Source organism: Carcharodon carcharias, chromosome 21 (assembly GCF_017639515.1).
Source record: "Carcharodon carcharias isolate sCarCar2 chromosome 21, sCarCar2.pri, whole genome shotgun sequence".
Classification (NCBI taxonomy): domain Eukaryota; kingdom Metazoa; phylum Chordata; class Chondrichthyes; order Lamniformes; family Lamnidae; genus Carcharodon; species Carcharodon carcharias.
In genome coordinates this window covers 76,573,493-76,590,331 of record NC_054487.1, presented here as the reverse complement: position 1 = coordinate 76,590,331, position 16,839 = coordinate 76,573,493, and the positions used below count along the sequence as shown (strand labels likewise).

The 16,839-nt window shown below is 47.2% G+C and overlaps 1 long non-coding RNA gene across 1 annotated transcript; it reads left to right on the top strand.

Annotated features, from left to right (window-relative positions):
• Positions 1-452: 452 nt before the first annotated feature.
• Positions 453-5,705, top strand: LOC121292984. Its single transcript, XR_005946405.1, has 3 exons — positions 453-527; positions 1,945-2,048; positions 5,634-5,705. It is a non-coding gene; the product is annotated as an uncharacterized LOC121292984 (long non-coding RNA).
• Positions 5,706-16,839: the final 11,134 nt, after the last annotated feature.

The following is a 16,839-nucleotide window of genomic DNA, read 5'->3' as shown; positions in this document are numbered from 1 at the left end:
GAAACCAAAGCTGGGAGGAAGAAAATTTAAAAAAAAACATGAAGATTGAGAAAGCTGGGTGGGAGGGGTGGGGAAAGGGAGGCAGAGGAAGAGAAGAGAGGGAAAGAAAACAATGGTCCAAAAGCATCTGGCTTCTCTCAAACTGACTGTCCAATGCCCATCTCAAACCCATAAGACTCCTCCTTCCTTGCACTGCAGTTGAACATATACAGACCACTCACTAGTGTCACGGCTCCTCTTGGTTGACTAAGATAAGGGAAGAGTTGTCAGAGGAAACCATAGAGATAAAGTAAAAAGGATATATATTTTTGTAAAGGCCTGTAGCAACATACTAATGGTTAGAATTGAATGCAGCGGAAGGATAAACAATGTTTCATTATGAACAAGGCTCTGGGCTTCAAGCAAATGACACATTCATTAAATTTTCCCTCTTCATTTTTGCGCAAATCAATAGTCCAGTTCCAAAAGATGCATTTTCGAACAACTGTTGAAAATCAGTGAACCAGCAACGACAGAGCATTATTACTGTAAGTCTTGTAGCACTCAGATCTTCCGCTCCAGGGATTTTGTTTTTGTGACACAGTGGGTTGCCAGATGCGTCCATTTTCCTGGAGACGAAGCTTTTCAGGAAGGACTAATGCAATCATTCTATGGAGTGGCTGCCCTAAAATGCGCCGCATTTTGCTCAATGCCATTGAGCATCTGTATGATGCTGTTCAAGCGTCCCATAGCCAATCGGCACATGCAGAGGATTTGTGAAAGCTATCATTAATTGCCAGATGGTGTATGCAGCCAGAGGCTCGTGCCTTAATGCACATATCTGTCAGTAACGCAGCAATTGCTCGAGTCCCAACAGTCAGAGTCTCAGTCAGAGCTGGCTCTTTGGGTTCTTTATCCTTTCCTTAGTTCAGAATCAACAAACACGAAACTGATTGATTTGAGTTAAATGCAATCGATAAAGGACATCTTATCAGCTCAGAGAGCTCTGGCAGATAAAAGAGAAATAGGCACCAGAGGAGCACAGCTAACAGAAGCTGTTTCTATATTGCATTAGTTCCTAATGTAATTCCTACAATGCAATTGGTCTTGCTCTAACATGATGCACTATTAAGCTCACTACCTCACAATGTCGCCAGTGAATGCGCATCATAACACCACTGTCAAAATGCACTGCTATCTTTATGGAATATATTGTGGGAAAATGTGTAAGAAGAATAGAAAAGCAAAATATTATTTAAATGGTACAGAATGATGTCAATTAGGAGATTCTGGGGTGTTCCTATACATAAATCACAAAAAGTCAGCATGCAGGTCAGCAAGTAATTAGAAAGGCAGACAGAATGTTGGCCTTTATTGCAAAGGGAATGGACTATAAAACTAGGGAAGTCTTTCTACAGCTGTACAGCACATTGGTGAGACCACACCTAAGAGGACTATGTAAAGTTTCCGTCTCCTTATTTAAGGGGAAATATAGTTCAGAGAAGGTTGACCAAATTGATTCCTGGGATGATGGTGCCTTATGAGGAAAGGTTGAACAGGTTCCTAGGAGAATGAGTGGTGATCTTATTGAAAGATATAAGATTCTGAGGGGGCTTGATGGGGTGGATGCTGAGAGAAGGTTTCACCTCATAGTGGAATCTAGAATGACGGGGCATTGTTTCTCCCATTTAATTCAGAGATGAGGAAGAATTTCTTTTCCCAGAGGTTCATGGATCTGCCATTCTCCAGCCAAGAGAGCAGTGGAGGTTGAGTCATTGTATGTATTCAAAGCTGATACAAACAGGTTATTGTACTATGGGGGAGTTGAAGGTTATGAGGAGCAGGCAGGAAAGTGGAGTTGAGACAGAAGATCAGGCATGAAGGTGTTGAAGGGTGGAGCAGGCTGGAAGAGCCACATGACCTACTCCTGCTCCTGTTTCTTACATTCTTATGGCTATGTTCCAGAACTGCTTTCCTTATGTGTGCAGAAGCCTTGCAGGAGTCATGGGCCATGACTACAGTCCTGATCACCAGTCAACTATCTGCTCTATGGCCTATGAATCATCCAGGTAAGCACAGTGAATTGGTGCCTGGTAGAAGTGCCATTACCGTTTTCTTGGTAGTGATCATTTACCTTATTTAAGGCGATTTGATGTGCACACTATCCTTCTCTATTCATGAACTTCATTTAGTTTTTATGTAGGGTTTAGAATGCAACATGTATTCTGTCAGTTGCATGACCTGCAGGAACTCCTGCCAGCCTATGAATATGGATGGCTGAGCTTTCTCTCTCTCTCCCTCTCTCTCTCTCTCTCTCTCTCATCCTTTAGCTGGTTCCATTGGTAAGGATGCGAGTGCAGGGACACAGTCCCAAAAGAGCTTCAGTGACCTGTGCCATACAATGCTGAGCTGCTACCTGATTAATAATCAAAGAGGTTCAACTGATATGCAGACAAAGTAAGACAAAGTGAAACTCTAGCGGCATCCTCTGTGCGGTATCCTTCTCACTATCCTTCCCTGATACAGTGTCAGCGTTAATTTGAGTTGAATTTGGGATGCAGTTCGGGTGAAAGGGAACAGAAACACTGACCGATCCCAATTTAACTGTTTTGATGTGGGCAGTGGATGGACCTTCATGAGGAATGACAAATTGATCTGAGGAGATTTCTCCTACACTCCTTTTTTTGTATGGAAATGAATCACTGGGGTGATCTCCTGGACCAATTTTAATGGCCGAAGAGAAGTTCCTAGATGCGTCTTTCCTATAATTGACCAGGTTTTTAAAATCTGGTTTGGCACCTCTCCCCGGAAGTTACGTAGAACTGAATTTTCTTTTATGCTGAGTTGGTGGGACCGGAGGCAGCTGAGGACACATTTTCACACCCCCCAGGTGGCCGTGCTGGCCTTCCCCACACGGTTCCACCTCCCAGCGATTTTGGAAGTGCTTTCAGTCCCTGTATACCAGCCAATAAAGGCCCTTAGGTGCTTAATTAAGGACACTCCCTTACCCCAGCCAGGTTTTCAGTCCGCCACACATACAGAGTACCCGTCACGTTAGCAGGCCACCTTAGCTGAACCATGCTGGCCTTCCAGCAGCAGGGCAGGAAGACATCGTAGTGGAGGCTCCAGTCTATTTGGAAGGTGTCGCTCTGAAAATCGGCTGCAGCCGAGGCAGTGGCCTTTACCGTGTGGGATGTTCCTCCTGCTGTCTGAAGGCCCCTAACCTTTCTGGCCTTCTCACTGATTTGTGGCTGGTGAGCAGAAATGGAGGCCCCTTCACGACTCCCTATCCATCTCAGCAGCTCCAACCTCTGAGGGTGGAGCTGCCAATCTTTGACTTTTTTGGATGACCTCCTATTAGTCCTCCAGACTCAGCAGACTCCATCTGCTGTCCTTAATTAGACAGGACTCCCAGAGGCAGACACCTAATTGGCCACTTGCTTCAAAATTGCCCTCTGGGTCCTGTCACTGACATTTGTGGGTTCCCAGAATGCATTTCATCCTTACAGTGGCTTACAGGAGCAAAAGTCCAGCCCATGCTTTTGGGTGGGGGAGGTGTGGTGGGTTACAGATCACTCAGGGAATCCACGTTACTGTGGAAACATGCACTCTGATGTGCATGTTATAGTCTGGAGCCATGGATAGTGAAGAGGCTCCAACTTTCTTTCCATCACATGACTGGCCAGGACTCTCCGGCTCTTACTGCCTGCCACGGATGTATGTTCGAAGGATTTGCAAGCTGATAACCAGCCTTTACCAATGTTTAGTTGTGTTATGAATGCACATTCCTTTGCCATCAAGTCCTGGGTCAAACTCAAACCCAGAGCTTCTAGCTTCAAGCCAGGTACACTACCCACTGCACAACAAGACTTCCTTTTCAGTGGGAAGTCGGGGGAGGTGGCGGTGGTGGTTGGGGGTGGGGGGAGCATAATTAAAAGATAAATTCAGCTCACAAAACCACATATGTATAATGCCACACCAAGAGAATGAAGCAAATCTCCCTTGTTTTGGCAGCATCTGTAGCATCAGTACTCCAAAACAAATTGGAGCATTCAGGAAGATCCCACACCCTTCCAATATCCTCCATCTGGTGTAGTGGCCTGGGTGATACAAGATCTTCTCCAGAGCCACCAATAAAAGCCCTAATTATGGTTGAAAATTGTTTTGATGTGGGATCATTCCTTAATCTTTTCTCCTTCTCTCATGTCCCAATGTAGCTTTTAACTAAAAGGCAGCCTGAAGAGTTTATTGCTGAAGGCACTAAAAAGTTAAGTTCTTACTTTTCAAAATAAGATCTTGTTCACCATCGGCAGAAGCACATTCTGTTAAAAAATGTCACGGACGTGTAATCATAATATTATAGATTTTGTAACAAACTGCAATCTCTTTGGCTCCCAAAAGTAACATGACTTCTCTTGTGGATTCCAACCACTGTTAGCCAGACTGTCCTTATCTCAAGAAGGATCACAAAACATTTGAAATTCAAGGATACCTTGGACGGCATAATCGAATCTCGGTGTGATAACCCCTGTTACTTCTGAGGAAACAGGAGACAGGAAGGACTTCTTCCAAAGACTGCAATTTTATTGACCGCTTTGTGGAACAATGACTTATTAAGTTAATATAGAGGCCATTTTGCATTTTTTTGAATTATATAAAAGGGCTGTTAGCAGCCATTTTGATGTGGCAGCTTTGAGAAACACTACCAGCATACAGCTCTTAGCTAAAACACTATGAGTGATGGGGTTTATTGCCACCTGGAGCTATAGATAAAGGTACCCAGAAGGAAAATACCATGGTTCTGCTAAAACAGGTAACCAGGCAGTCTTCAAGAGTCGTATTGTCAAAAACTGTAAAGAAGAGACGTTCGCTTGTTCCCCAAAGCTACTGACCTGCTGAGTCCTGTACAGGCAACCTCCAGTTGACTACAGAAGCCTTTGCAGCTGCTGAATATGTCTTCAAGTTTCAAACCCTTCACTTCAGAAAGAAGGAATTCAAAGCCACCGGCCCGCAATGATATTTCACAGAGACGGATTTGAAATCATCTTTATGTATCTTTTCTTTTATTTGCATTTTAACCTTTGTACATGTATTTTTAGTTAATAATTTTATCACTTATACTTAAATAACTTTAAGCAGTAGTTCTGTAATAAACTAACCTTTTTTTTGTTTAAGACTAAAGCTTGTCTGCTGGGTTATATTTAACTGAATCCCTCATAAATTAAAAGTGGGCAACATACACACATACACATTTCTAGCTCACGGGCCACTTTACAAAGACATGCCTTTTACATGGTTGTGACAAAAGTATAAAGCACCATCAGCCTGCAGAAGGCTACAGCAGAAAATGCCATTAAATTGGTCACGCTTTCCATTTGCAACATACTGTCCTCGCACACTTGTTTAAAGGAAAAAGCAGACTCTTATGCTTGCCAAAAATAGACCATGCTTGTTGCAGGATTGCTAACCAATTATGCTAGCCAAAGGGATTTATCCAGACTGCAGCATTTATATATTTTATGCTTTGGTAAAGATTCTGAATGCCTGATTAAAACCACAGTCCTGAGTTTACTGGAGCAGGGCATCACACGACGTGTCCCATTTGTTAGATTCTTTGCCTCACCCTTCAGCTTTGAACATTTTTTGTGTTGCAGATTAGTAGAAGTTCAAGCAAGTAATGACAGGGCGAGGACAACCCGGCACCTGGGATCTGGATGAACACTGGGACCAACAGTCTATCTCCTTAAGCAATGGGATTCAAGGATGGACAAAGTATTTAGTTTAATTATATTTTCATGATCCATTTTTGTAGTGCTCTTGATATAATAATTGGGATTTATATAGCTCCTGTCACATTCTCAGGATGTCTCAAAGCCCTTCACAGTCAATGAATTACTTATAAAGTATAGTCACTGCTGTTATGTAAGCAAATAGAGCCGATTGTGCACAGCAAGATCCCACAAGCAATTAATCAGCTTTCATTTGTCCTGACCGAGGGAGGAAAGTTATCCGTTATTGCAAGGGGATTGGAATGTAAGAGAAAGGAAGTCTTGCTGCAATTACATAGGGTTTAGGTGAGACCACAGCTGGAGTACTGTGTACAGTTTTGGTCTTCTTACCTAAGGAAGCATATACTTGCCTTGAAGGGGGTGGAACGAAGGTTCATTAGTTTGATTCCTGGAATGAGAGGGCTATCGAATAAAGAGACATTGAGTAATTAATTGTTGATATTCCGGCAGTTAAGAAAAAAAGAGAGGTAATTTCATTAAAGTGTATAAAGTGGGCTTAATAGGGGAGAAGCCGAGAAGCTGATTGCCCTAGGTGGAGAATCTAGAATTGGGGGTAATAGCCATAAATAAGGGGTAATCCATTTAGGACTGAAATGAGGAGAAATTTCTTTACTCAAAGGATTGTGAATCTTTGATGTTCTCTACCCCCAGAGGGCTGTGGATGTTTAGCCAGTTGAATGTATCCAAGACTGCGATTGATAGATTTTTGAACAATCAAGGGATATGGGGATAAAGGTAGAAAAGTGGAATTGATGCAGGAGTTCAGCCATGATCTTATTCAATGGTGAAGCCATATGGCCTACTCCTCCTCCCATTCATTATGTTCTTACGTTCTGATAAACTCAGGACAAATTCCTGGCTCATCTTCAAATAGTGCCACAGGATCCTTTATGCTCACCTGGACAGGTTGACATTTATATCCAATCGAAAATAAAACGTACCACTCAGTCAATACTCCACTGGAGTTTAGTTTAGATGACATGCTCAAGTGCTGGGCTTGAATTTTACCTCTGGCGGGTGTGCCCGATCGGCAGGCCCAGGAGCAGTCGGGAAATGGACCACTGACCGCGATCAGCCCAGCCCGCGATTTCACACTGGCTGGCCGATTAACAGCCAGCCAGTGAGAAACGCCCGCTGAAATGGTCAGCACTGCCAGGGTGAAGGTGGGAAGAGGGCAGGCGATGATGTCACCCCGAGTGTGAGCGCTGCAAGAGAGCCTCCTGAAAGCAGACAGGCTTCAGGGAGCTGGAGACCTGAAAAAGCTGAAATAAAGGTTTCTAAAAGCTGAAAAGAAAGTGTCCATCCATCATCATCAATCACCTGAAAATACAGCCGATAAAAACGCTGTCCACAGCAATTTATTTTTATTTTGTACCATCACCGAAATTTCATCCTGCCATTGGATGAGGTTTGATGAAAAATGCAAAGGCCGTCTGGCCGATTTGCCCATCCGCCAACCGTAAGGTTAGACAGGCAACGAAAAATTGGAGTCAATTGGAGCCCGTTAATGGGCTTAATTGCCCTTTCAATTGTCGGCGTGCCTGCTTCCGACTTTTGTGTGTGCCCGCCGAGTGAAATATCGCGCAATGACGTCGGGACACTCTCCTGGCGTCTTCTCGCGCAATTTTATGCCCGATCGGGTCTGGCGTGCACCCACCCGCCAGACATAAAATTCAGGAGTTGGACTTGAACCTACAATCTTCCAACTGAGAGGAGAGCAAGGCTGACACAAAGTGACACAAAGAACTGACTCAAACCATCTCTCAATGTTAACAATCTCTATAACTGGTTATATACTTTGATGGGAGGGTCTCTTGTGAGGAAACCATTTTCAGTATTTAACCATGAATTGATACTCACAGGTATTAGTCTTCAGCAAACAAACTCTGCAGGTAATTGAAGGGACAAGTATCAGTGAGTACACAGAATGCTCAAACCAGCGATTAAAACAAGTCAAAGAAAAAGATTCCAATTTGTAGGTTTTAAGTCCCTTCAGGTAGGAAAGCAGCAGTAAACTAAACTAACTTACTGTTGGCATGAAGTTAAATCAGATCCATTGTCTCGCCAAATCGCTTTGTATATTCTCAGGTGTGGCAAAGACACCAGTGAACACTACAGCTCTCAAAAGCTATGCTGCTACAATCAGATGAGGAGAGGTGGAATGCCTCCCCTCTTTTCCCACTCTTCCTATGTTCACAACAGTTTATTTTAAAAAATTATATTCTTAATAATTCAGTGAGTGACTAACTGTTTACGTGTTGTGACTGTAAAAGACACAGACAGGTTTCCTTGAGTTCTTAAACAGAAAGGAGGGTTGTATTTGGTGTACTTAAGCCGGTCTAAGAAAAATAAAATAAACGCTCCAACTTTCACCCACCCATGCGTTCAGATTCACACACATAAAAATAGATTACAGAGTGGGAGGATAGATTAAGGGATCATTTTAAAACCCAAAAGGATTAAAATGATACGGTTCTAGTAAGTTGATGACATGGGTGAATCCAGGCTGAGCTCGGTGGTCCTTCTGGTTCCAGTGTCGAGATGTAGACAGACGATTTATCTGTTCTTCTGGAGAAAGCAGCTGTTGGGTTGAGTTTTTTAAAAATATTTCTGTCTGCAGCACATGGATAGTCAAGAACAGCATACAAGGTTTGAGCTTGTAAAGTAGGTGGAGAGGGGGAGAGATCCACGCAGGGATCTTCTGTGCTATTCATTTCCAGACTGGTTTATTTTTATAATGGAGTAAAAAATGGAGATCTTGGAGTAAAAGATCTGTTATCTGAAGTCAGTTTCAATCAGGTCCGCTGACCTGATCAATACTTCTATTATGCACATAAATGATTCAAAGTTAGGAGCCATTGCTACACAATGGGGAAATGGATGCTGGCTATTCACACTTGCTTATGATGAACTGGTTTCTCTACAGTTGTCTGTTAAGTTTAGAGTTTGGGGACACGGAGACTGGGAGTCCATGGATTTTGAGTTTTGGTAAGTCCATGGGCAATAAAAGGCATGAATGCCACAGGTAGTTTGTCTCAGTAAGTCCATTCAAGGAAAGACTGCCCACCCAGGGTCATTTAATTAAGAACTTTCCAGAGACTTGAGGTAATTCTGAGTCTGCTGAAATTACAAAAGTCACCTGACCCTCAGTGACCATCTTAACAGCTTGCTGTTTTAGTCTTTTTAAAAATTTAGTTAGTGATTTTCTGCTAGCAAATACATAGAGTCATTTTTTGATAAAGTATGGCTTCATAACAATGCAAAAGTACAGGGCAGAAGGAAACTGAATCAGCCGTATTATTTTCAGACTGAATTGCTCACTCTGGTAAGAATCTTGCACATATGAGAATGTATTTTTGGAAGCTGGGCATTTCTACTAGCATGAGTGGGAACAGACAGCTTTGGGCTCCTTAGCAAAGGGAGGATGTGGTTGCCTCAGAGGAGGTGCAACAAAGATTCACTGGATTGATTCCTGGGACAAGAGGTTTGTCCTATGAAGGGAGATTGAGTAGAATGTGCCTATATTGTCTGGAGTTTAGAACAATGAACGGTGATCCTCACTGAAATGCACAAAATTCTTTGAGGGATTGACGTGGTATGATTTTGAAAAGTTAAACAGCATCAAGCACCACAAAATTGTGATAAAACCATTGACTTGAAAAGGGTGGTGAAATAAGAGGAAATAGATTTCAATCCCCAAGATTTGAACGAATTTAATGAATCCTATCAAACTAATCTCTAATGATCATAGGGCGGGAGTGGCAAGTTCTTCAGAGGGAGTCACCTCAGCTTTGGAGACCCAGGTGACTGATAGGCTTAAATCACATTTCCCCTCGCAAGCCAGCATGGTACGATAACAACAGAACTCAATTTCAGTCTCCAACAACACACCAGTAAAAACCTTCAAAGCCTCTCATAAACACAGACGGTGGGATTTTCCGTCCCTGCCCACTGCTGCGAACTTCCGGTCCCGCCGCAACTCAATGGACTTCTGGCTGGGGCACCGCCTCACCCATGGCGGGTCCCACCCACGCCAGGGCCGGGAAATCCCGCCCAGAGACTCTCTTTGTACAACAGTCAAGAGTAACTTCACGGGGAGAATTTTCCCCTTGTCAGGCGGGCAGGTCAGGAGCCGGGGGAGGGGTGGGTGGGTGGGTGGCGATGGGGCTCCGCGCCTCCATTTTACGCCAATTGAGGCCCGCGCCCAGCGAAGTTCGTGACTCCTGTGCATAGCAGGAGTGGGTAGGCAGCAGCGGTGGGTGCGTTCAGACCCCCCCCCAACCCCGGGTCCAATGGCGCCCCAGCGGCCTGTATAAATGAAGGCCTGGCAGCCTCGGAAAGGCTGCTCGCAACGGCTAGGAGGAGGGCTCCGCAGAGGGTCAATGTTGGTGATGCAAGTCCGGAGGGTAGGCCAGGCCGGAGGGTAGGCCAGGCCGGAGGGTAGGCCAGTGGGTCGGTGTGCCCCTCGTTTTTCAGGCAACTGCCTAGCTGCCCTTCGGGAGGAGGTGGCAGTGCAGCGGGAGGTCCTTCTTCCAAGGGACAGGAAGCAGGGGCCTCCCCACCTGACCAAACGTGCGTGGGAGGAGGAGGCCGAGAGTGTGAGCTTCCATGATGTGGTGCGGCTCACGTGGCTGCAGTGCCACAAAAGGTTCAATGATCTCCTGCGCTCGGGAAGGGTGAGGACCATGTTGCCTCAAGTCACTTAATGCAGCTGTCACCCTTTCCCCCAAATCCCACCTCCCCCCACACCCCCACCAGCTCTGAGTACAGTAACGCCAATGAATCCCTCACGGCATGGATCCCTCGCTGGGTGTGACAGCAGAGATTGCCCATGCCCAATTCATCTTGAGAGGGCTGAGCTAGGATGTGTTCTGCATCCGCATCATGTGTGACACTGACACCCAGGGCATAGAATAAGGTTGAAGGTCAAGGGTCTGCACCCAGGCAGAGTGCTGGAACTGCAAGACATGTCGAAATCAGGGTGCTAACATGCTGGGAGGGGAGCTGCCAGTTGGCGGGGCACCAATCCATCTTATGGTGTTTGCGCTCCATGTGCTTGTGCCTCCTTGCTTAGCAACGTGACACCTTGTGGTGGCATATGTGAAGGAGGCAGCATTTGGGAACAGGGGTGGGGTCAGCCCTGGCTTGTTTGGGTGAGTGTACGGCAGCTGCGGGGTGACGAAGAACTGGAGTCCTGCAATGCCCCACTCTGGCTGGGTTGGCAGAGATGCGATGGGAATTCAGGTGCAGGCTGGACTAATCAAAGCTCCTCTCTCCTTTTCAGGAAAAGACTGCACACAATGCGTCGGAACGAATGCAGACTGGCGGAGGGCAGGCGCAGTTGGCCATCCTAATGGCTTTCGAGCAGCAGGCCATGGATCTGGAGAGGCACAATGCCCCCAGGTCCACCAGTGGCGGTGAGGCTGGGGTGCCACAGGGAAGTATGTTTGGCGAGCACTCAGGTCACCATGTGTGTCATAGAAGCCATGGCACTGCTGAATGCTCAGTGATTGAAGTTAGCAACATGGGTTTACCCTTGATTATGGAAGGATGAGCACATAATGATCCGGGGGAGCAGCATGCACATTGACATTGTCTGCACTATAACTAATCAAATGTCCTTTTTCTTCCTTTCAGCATCACTGGAGCAGGGCCAGGAGGAGGAGGCAGAGGGCCCACCTCTCACCCCTGAAGCCCCTGAGCAAATGCACTCAACGAGCATCACACCATCCCAGCCAGGCAGGTACCAGCGCAGATACTAGCACCTCAGTGGGAATTAGATCTTTGGCTAGTGTCCTGGGCACGGTGGTAAGGGCACTTCACACTTGCTTGAGATGCGGCAGAGGCAGAAAGTGTCCAGGGCGCCGGCAGTCGGAGGACTGTTGGGGACCAGGTATTTGCTTGATCGGTGGCTGATGATGCACCTCTGGAGTTGTCCGTTAGGCAGCAAACAATGGAAGTGCAGCAGGGAATGTGGGACGATCTGGTGGAGATACATGAGGCTATGTGTGGCATGGTGACTGTGCTGGAGGAGTCCACGCAGAGCATCACCGATGCAATGAGCCTCATGGCTGAGCGCCATGCTTCCTCCATGGAGAGAGTGGTGACTCTCATGGAGAACAATCATGTCCTCCTGGTGTTGCGCTCGGACCTGCAAGCCTTCACAGCAACGTTGGCCACAGCTGCTCAGTGCCAGTGTGGGAGATGGTTTGGGCACCAAGTATCCCAGCTCGGTGCCCATCCATCTATGGTGGGCAGGGAGGTGCGAAGCAACCTCACATCAGTACAGCAGCTGCCTGTCGTCTCTGCGGGCTCCTCTCAGGGCACTCCGGATGAGGGCAGCAGCTACTCCGCCCCTCTGCCAGTGACCGTGGCATCTGATGAGGCTGCAGTGACTGGGGAGATGCCAGCTGTGGAACTGGCCGCTCCCTCCCAGGTGGGGCCATCAAATGCTCAGTGGGCCAGAGGACGTCTGCCAAGGTCATTGAGGCCAACAGGACAGCTCAGTGAGCAGGCTGGCTCAGATACCAGTGCCAACGAGGGGACAGCCCTAGCACCTGTAAGTGTAAATTTAAGGCACCTTAGGCACACCACGCGTTTCTCACTGGTGCTTTCATGTTGGCTCATAGTACTTAGTCAAAGACTTGGCGTGATGTCCAACACCGTTTTTGTTTTGCTTTATGAATTTATTTTTGTTTGCTGAATACACTTTGACATGTTGCCATGCCTCAGGGTGATTCCTTACTTATGCATGTGTACAGGAAGCCATGAAGTTATGAGTGAATTGTTTGACATTGAGCTTTATTAACAAGGGCCTTAGTTAATGTTATTATCCAGGCTGATTTAGCACTCAGGTGTCAAGTGTGGAGCCTGCAGCCCTGGCGTGTGTTGAAGGTGCATCTGTGGTGTGCTAGATGAAGATTGTTTGGAATAAAGCCTCCCGGGTGCTCCTGCCTCCTTGGAGTATGCCCGGGTCAGCGTCTACCACCTCAGTATTTCCCTGTGTGTGCTCATCCTCGGACTCACTGCTGGACTCATCATGTGCAGCTGCAGACACTGCATCAATGTCTTCATCATCCACTGTGTCCCCTCTTTCCAACGCCAGATTGTAAAGAGTGCCGCATGCAACCACTATCACCAACACACGATCTGGGGGGTATTGGGGTATCCCCCCTGAGCAGTCCATAGGAAGCGCATCTTGAGAAGACTAACGGTTATTTCCACCAGAGCCCTTGTGGTGCCGTGGCTTCTATCGTACCACTGCTCAGCCTTTGTCCTTGGATGGCGGAGAGGCGTCATGAGCCACCTTCTGAGGGGGTAGCCCTTGTCACCGAGTAGCCAACTATCCAGCCGGGCTGGAGCACTGAAGAGCCTTGGCACCTGGGAGTGTCTGAGGATGTAGGTATTGTGGGAGCTGCCTGGGTCCCTTGCACAGACTTGTAGAATCTGCATCCTGTGGTCACACACTATCTGCACGTTCATGGAGTGGAAGCCCTTCCTGTTGCTGAAGGCACCGAGCTCACCTGCTGGCGCCTTGATGGCCACACGTGTACAGTCTATAGCACCCTGGACACGGGGGAAGCCAGCAATGGCCACGAAGCCTCTGGCTCACTGTGCCTGGCTGGCCTCGTCCCAGAGATAGTGGATGAATGTCAATGCAGACTGAACAGAGTGTCTGTCACCTGCTTAACACAAGTATAGACAGCTAATTGGGAGACTCCCCAGAGATCACCCACTGACCCCTGGAAAGAGCCGGAGGCATAGAAGTTGAGGGCAGCAGTGACCTTTAGAGCCACTGGCATGGGGTCCCCACCCACACAGTTTGTGGAGGTCTCAGGGCCTATCATCTGACAGATGGGGTGACTGTCTCCCTTGAGAGATGGAGCCTCCTTTGGCACTGCGCCTCTGACATATTGAGATAGCTGCTTCGCCACCTGTAAACACTGGCAGCAGGATAGTGGCGTCTTCTGCGGCCCCTTCCACCTGGGACTTCCTGTTGACCCTGCCCCCCTTGTGCCTGCGCCTCTCCTCCCAAAGGTGACTCCCCTTGAGGCTGAATGTGGACTCCTGGCCTTCTCCCACTTCTGGCCCTCCCTTCCTCCTCGGAGGAGGTGCCTCCAGTGGAGAGCACAACTTCCACTCCCAGGCTAAGAGAAGGCTTCCTGAAAGCTGCAGGCCCCAGAAATGACGTTTACTCCAGAGTCCTGACCAAGGCTTTTACTCCTGTCCTAGCAACTGGTATGAGTTTTGAAGTCTTCCTGCTCACTCAGGCAAGTTTAAGTTACTTTCACACTTAAGCACCTCAAACATCACATTCATGACCCCACTCACCCCTCTTATCCCGCCCGTGGATGAGGTTTATACAAATGTCTCCTACCCGCCTGCCCGTTGTGCCCATGCAATGTCCCGAAGATCGCACGGGATGCGAAAAGTTGAGATCAATTGCTGCCTCAAGGGCGTTAACTGGCCCGTTAATTGATGGCAGGCGCGCATCCAAACTTATAGCGTGCCCGCATTCCCAAATATTGCGATGGCGCCCGGTGACGTTGGGATGCTTGCCTGATGTCACCATGCGTCATTTTACCGGCTCCGCCCCCTCACACCAATGGGAAAATTCTGGCCTATGTGTCTCTTTCAAAGTAGTATCCGTTTACAATTACAGTGCATGTGAGTTCATAATTATTATTTGACTGTATTGCACTCTTTATTTTCAAACATGACTCGTTGTTCATTTCAGCAATCACCAGGGGTTGGAGAATCCACTGATGGGCAAGAGTTGCTTGCAAATATTCAGCGATTTCCTACAACAGAGGGGCTCGAAATCTGCTGCTGGCAAGACCTGTGACTCTCCGTAGTTGGTCAAGTGGCACCTTGTACACGCAGAGGATTCTGCACTGGCAGACAAGTTGGCAGGTCTCTTAGGTGACGTAGGTGCTTGTCCTGTGGCAACCCTCTCAACATGGCAGAGTTTTGAAGAGGAGGTGTGCAACATCTGCAGGCGCAACACATTCAGGCCATGTCATCTGATCTGACAACATCTAGGTCCATGCTGATAGCAGCCATTTGCATTACATCACACAATCGAGCTGCGCACAGTTGGCATGACAGATGGGTTTCAGGGCAATAGCTCAGTTGTGCAAATAAAAAGGACTGTGTGCTAAATAGTACTTTTAAACACAGGAGAAACACATATCAGAATGGCTATGTTGCAGTGAAGCTGCCGTAACAGAAAGCAACTCAAGACTCCAGAAAGTATAGGAGATACCCCAGTCTCCTCCAGGGTCCACAGCTTCACAGATGCCAGTCTTCAGCCAATTCGATTCACTCCACGTGATAACAAGAATAAGCTGAAGGCACTGTATACTGCAAAGGCTTTGGGCCCTGACAATATTCCAGCAATAGTACTGAAGACTTGTGCTCCAGAACTTGCCACATCCCAAGCTGTTTCGGTACAGCTACAACACTGGCATCTACCCAGCAATATGGAAAATTGCCCAAGTATGTCCTGTACACTAAAAGCGGAACACATCCAACCCAGCCAATTACCGCTCCATCAGCCTACTCTCGATCATCAGTAAAGAAATGGAAGGGGTCAGTAACAGTGCTTTCAAGCGGCACTTGCTTAGCAATAACCTCACTGACACTCAGGCCACTCAGCTCCTGACCTCCTTACAGTCTTAGTTCAAACATGGACAAAAGAGCTGAACTCCAGAGGTGAGGTGACAGTGACTGCCCTTGATATCAAGGCAGCATTTGACTGAGTGTGGCATCAGGGAGCCCTACCAGAACTGGAGTCAATGGGAATCAGGGGGAAAACTCTCTACTGGTTGGAGTCATACTTAGCACAAAGGAAGATGGCTGTGGTATTGGAGGTCAATCATCTCAGTTCCAGGATATCACTGCAGGAGTTCCTCAGGGTAGCTGCTTCAACAATGGCCTTCCTTCCATCATAAGGTCAGAAGTGGGGAAGTTTGCTAATGATTGCACAATGTTCAGCACCATTTGCAACTCCTCAGATACTGAAGCTGTTCATGTCCAAATGCAGTAAGACCAGGACACTATCCAGGCTTGGGCTGACAAGTGGCAAATAATATTCGAGCCACACAAGTGCCAGGTAATGACCATCTCCAACAAGAGAGAATCTAACTATCACCCCTTGACATTCAATGGCATTACCAGCGGTGAATCCCGCACTATCAACATCCTTGGGGTTACTATTGACCAGAAACTGAACTGGACTAGCCATAGAAATACTGTGGTTACAAGAGCAGATCAGAGGCTAGGGATCCTGCGGCGAGTAACTCACCTCCTGACTCCCCAAAGCCTGTCTACCATCTACAAGGCACAAGTCAGGAGTGTGATGAAATACTCCCCACTTGCCTGGATGAGTGCAGCTCCAACAACACTCAAGAAGTTTGACACCATCCAGGACAAAGCAGACCGCTTGATTGGCACCACATCCACAAACATTCACTCCCTCTACCACCGACGCACAGTGGCAGCAGAGTGTAGAAGATGCACTGCAGGAACTCACCGTAGTTCCTTAGACAGCACCTTCCACACCCACGACTGCTACCCTCTAGAAGGACAAGGGAAGCAGATTGATGGAAACACTACCAACTGGAAGTTCTCCTCCAAGCCACTCACCAAAATGACTTGGGAATATATCGCTGTTCCTTCATTGATGCTGGGTCAAAATACTGGAACTTTCTCCCTAATAGCACTGTGGATGTACCTACACCACACGGACTGCAGCAGTTCAAGAAGGCAGCTCACCACCATTTTCTCAAGGGCAATTAGAGATGGGTAATAAATGCTGGTCTAGCCAGCGGCGCCCACATCCTATGAATGATTTTTTAAAAAATTCTAGCCAGTAGGGCTATCACAACAGAGTCAGCTGTCTGGCCATATGGAGGAGGAGGGTACTAAGGACACAGCATCACCAAAGCAACTGTTTTGGACTTGTGGTCAAAGAAGATGTACAGGTTGGTCAGTCAATCTGCAAAGTGCCATTAACTTCACCACTCATCTCATTTTTAGATCAGGGGGACTCTCCAAATACCTGCATGGT